This window comes from Oryzias melastigma, linkage group LG24 (genome assembly GCF_002922805.2).
Source record: "Oryzias melastigma strain HK-1 linkage group LG24, ASM292280v2, whole genome shotgun sequence".
NCBI classification, from domain to species: Eukaryota; Metazoa; Chordata; class Actinopteri; order Beloniformes; family Adrianichthyidae; genus Oryzias; species Oryzias melastigma.
Genome location: NC_050535.1, coordinates 6,624,047 through 6,628,361, shown reverse-complemented (window position 1 = coordinate 6,628,361; position 4,315 = coordinate 6,624,047).

The window sequence follows — 4,315 nt, the reverse complement described above, 5'->3', positions numbered from 1 at the left end:
TTTGTGTTTAGCTAACATTTTAGCTCACTTTCAGCTTCAGTAATTAGCTATCAATTTCAGCATCTTCAGCTATCAACTTTAGTATCTTTCGTGTATTTTACAGCATTCACACTAGAATCATCACAAGTAATGCTATATATCTAATTCATAATTATGATAAAACGTTACAGTTTTAAAGTTTAAACATTTTCTTTTTAGAGTGTTCAATAAATGTTTATTATGTTCAGAACTTAAGGTATGTTTTGGATTTCGGCCCTTGTGCGATTGAGTTTGACACCCCTGACCAAGAGGCTGTCATTTCAAGTGGAACACCTAAAAAAATGAGTTTTTGGTGAATTTTAGCCACATATTAGCAAATTGTTGGAATTAATGCAACATTACGAACCACAAAATCTCATATTTAAAACCTTAAAGTTGCACATTTCTACATACACCAGGGGTCTTTCCATAGTGGCTCCCTGGCTAAAGAAAAATAAAATAGTAGTATTGTTTTCAAGTAAATATTATAAAATTAGCATTTATTTAGTCTAGATTAGTTAGGGTTATTAATTTAAGGCTGAAGTGCGTCTCAAAGATAAACTATGTAAAGGTTTTTACATCCCTGCTCGCTCTATGCTTCCTCCGGAATACACTGAGTTCAAATATTAAGCAAACTTTGATAAAAAGTCGGATTCTTTATTACTTTAAAACATTTATTACCTTATGCTATCCAGAACCGCACCGGCACAAGGCTACTTTTATTTTGAAAGAAAATCAAACGAGCTTCTATCAAACATAAGAAAATAATTTCACGAGGCAAATTCTATAAACTGAAGTAAAACATAAATTATCTTTTTATCTATTAGATAAATCATCTTAACAAAGGAAAATATAGTAAAAAAAAGAAGTTTGTGAACAAACAGGACAAAAATACACTTCTTACTCTTGTTTTATCTCACAAATAATCATTTTTCTTCTTAAATAAAATCATTTAGACTGTAATTATGTAAAAAGATAATTTCTCGGTGTGATAATCATTATCAGCTTCACATTAAACATGTTAAATCTCTTAAAGCGTTTCACTGATAGTGTGATTGGAATGCAGGAGAGTCTATCAACTTTAACGGAGCTCCAGCTTTTACTAAATCACTCTTTTAGACTTAAATTGAATTTGATCAGGAACTATGAAGCATGAATATAAAAAAAGATGACCTTTACTCACTGAAGTCTAGTTATATTTGCCCTTGAAGCCAAATCTCACTACTACATTAAGAAAAAAAATGTTTTTGTTTTATAAAGAATGCATTTTCAGCCATAAAGTTATCTATTTTAGGTTAGCATCAGTGAGTTTTGACTCTGTGATCCCAGAAGTGATCAATTCCACCTTTACTACTAAATGAATGAAAAACAGCCTCGCTTTAACTATATGAGAGGCTAAAAACATGCAAAACAAAGGAAATTCAAGTATTATCGGGGGATTTTTTCACCCATCCTCAATTCTAAACACTAGAACTATAAAGTAGAGTCATGTACTTATCGGTGACAGAGGTTGCTGTGGTGATGCAACACCGAGAGGCTTGACAGCAGTGGAGAGCAGCAGTAAATCACATGCTTATGTATCTCTGTGTGGGTGTTGAGTCCCAAAGAAAAATAGCTGGACGGTATATCGTCGTGCATCAGATTCTCAAGTCTTACTTTGCTTTGTGATGATTTGTGCCACTTGTGACTCAGCTGAAGTCCGGTTCTGTCTTTTCACGGCGTTAAAGGGTGTGGTGACCATCAATCACCCACGAGAGCTGCTGAGGAGTTCATTCCACTCGTGTCTGGCCTTGGACTTTCTCCAACATTCTTCAGTGAGTCACTTCGGGCCTTGTGGTGGAACGTTGTGGTGAGAATGAGTCAAAGAGGCTAAAATAAGCAGAGGTTAACATTGGGGTTTATTTGGACATTTACAGCATCAATTAACACGGTTTAAAAAAAGAAAAGTGTCTTTTTACAAGATAAAATTTCAAAAAATATATTCAGAGAGATGGAAACTAAAATGAAATTGCATTTTTATAAAGTTAAAGAGTTTTGACCCTGAAGTTTCTTTGACTAAATTCAGTTTTTATGATGATTTAAAGACCGACAAAGTCAGGTGGGCCCCATAACGTTTAAAAGTGGCAGAAAATGTGGGTTTGTCCACAGTTTCTGACCTGTGTTTGTCCACAAAGGGTAAAGTGGAGACTCAGTGGTTGGCTCACACCAGTCAGCCGCCTGGTGGACAGTGGTGCTCGCTATTGCTACAGCGAAGCTCACCAGCTCAATACAGTTGAGCTCACTAAGTCGCTACAGCAACGTAGTTCGCTAACTCAGTGAAGCAGAGTTCGCTAGCTTAATACAGTGGAGTTTGCTAGCTCAATATAGCAGAGTTTGCTAGCTCGATACAGTGGAGTTTGATAGCTCAGTATAGACACAGCAGAGTTCGCTAGCTCAATACAGCAGAGTTCGCTAGCTCGATACAGTGGAGTTTGCTAGCTCAATAAAGTGGAGTTTGCTAGCTCGATACAGCAGTGTTTGCTAGCTCAATACAGTGAAGTTTGCTAGCTCAATATAGCGTAGTTCGCTAGCTCGATACAGTGAAGTTTGCTAGCTCAATATAGCAGTTCGCTAGCTCGATACAGCAGAGTTTACTAGCTCAATACAGCAGTTTGCTAGCTCGATATAGCAGAGTTCGCTAGCTCGATACAGTGGAGTTTGCTAGCTCAATATAGCGTAGGTCGCTAGCTCGATACAGCAGAGTTTGCTAGCTCGATACAGTGGAGTTTGCTAGCTCAATATAGCGTAGGTCGCTAGCTCGATACAGCAGAGTTTACTAGCTCAATACAGCAGTTTGCTAGCTCGATATAGCAGAGTTCGCTAGCTCGATACAGCAGAGTTTGCTGGCTCGATACAGTGGAGTTTGTTAGCTCAATATAGCGTAGTTCGCTAGCTCAATACAGTTGAGCTCACTAAGTCGCTACACCAACGGAGCTCGCTAGCTCAGTGAAGCAGAGTTTGCTAGCTTAATACAGTGGAGTTTACCAGCTCAATAAAATTGAGTTCGCTAGCTCGATACATCAGAGTTTGCTAGCTCAATACAGCAGAGTTTGCTAGCTCGTAAGAGCAGAGCTCGCTATCATTCTACGCCGTCCACCGGGAGGCTGCATGGCTAGCGAGCCAGCTCACTGAGTCTCCCCTTTAGTCATTGTGGGCAAACACAGGTTGGGCCCCCATAGAAACTGTGAACAAACTCATTTGCGGCCCCCACTTTCTGACCACTTTTAAACCATGGGGGCCCCCTTGGCCTTGCTGGCTGGGGGCTCTGATGAAAATACATTTATGGAGTCTTCTTGTGACATTTTCTTGACGACCCAGGGCAAATATAAAGAAAATTAATCATAAAATTGAGTATTTCTTTATTCAAATCGTTGAATCAGGAGAAAAAAACGTTTGTAAAAAAGCCACAAGTGGCTCCATTCTGATGTAATCATAATTAAAAGGCAATTTGGAGCACTTTATTGGACAGAATATCTATAAATATAACAATCAATGGTGGAAAGTACATGGAATTACAAACAAATCAAAGAATTTTCCCTTTTTTTGGTGAATAAATCCTCATGGGAAATAGTCTGACTCATAATTCTGCATCCATGAGACCCCTCTCTGCTGCCAGCAGCTGTGAACACACACAGCTCCAACAAAAGAAACACACTTGCAGAGAGCAGCTGCCAGGTAGACAGGTCTGTGACTGCATGAATGCAAAGACATAATAGAGCTGGAAACCTCTCTCCACTGCGTGACAGCAAAGTCTGATTCCAAGCTGGTGAATTTAACTTTCATCTTTTCTTTGAAGTGTGACTAAAAATATGAACCTCTGCTTTGAGCTGGAAGCGTTTGGGCTTTAAATGAGACCTAAAGCATTACGATAAAGAGCAGAAAGGTGTAAATTTTTCATGGAGGGAGGTTTCAACTTCAGCAGCTCATTAATGAGACATGGGAGGAAAGAAAACCCCCAAACGGAGCGCGTGGACACTTTACGCAGCGTCCTAGGAGACGGCGCAGTCCTGCAGCCCCTAAACGCATCAGATCAATTAACTCCAGGAGTTTATCCACAACAGATCAATCCACTAGAAATGAAAACGCATTGACTAAAAGGAGACTTTAGTCTGGAGTAAGTTGCGCAGCGATTGCACAACCACCGCTGCGTTTGTGCAGAAGCCTCGGGGAGAGTTGCGTGGCCTGGGCAGATTCCTGGATGGAAACATGCTCGGTTCTCAGCAGTGACATCACTCTGGATTGGCGGTTGCCTGACTTC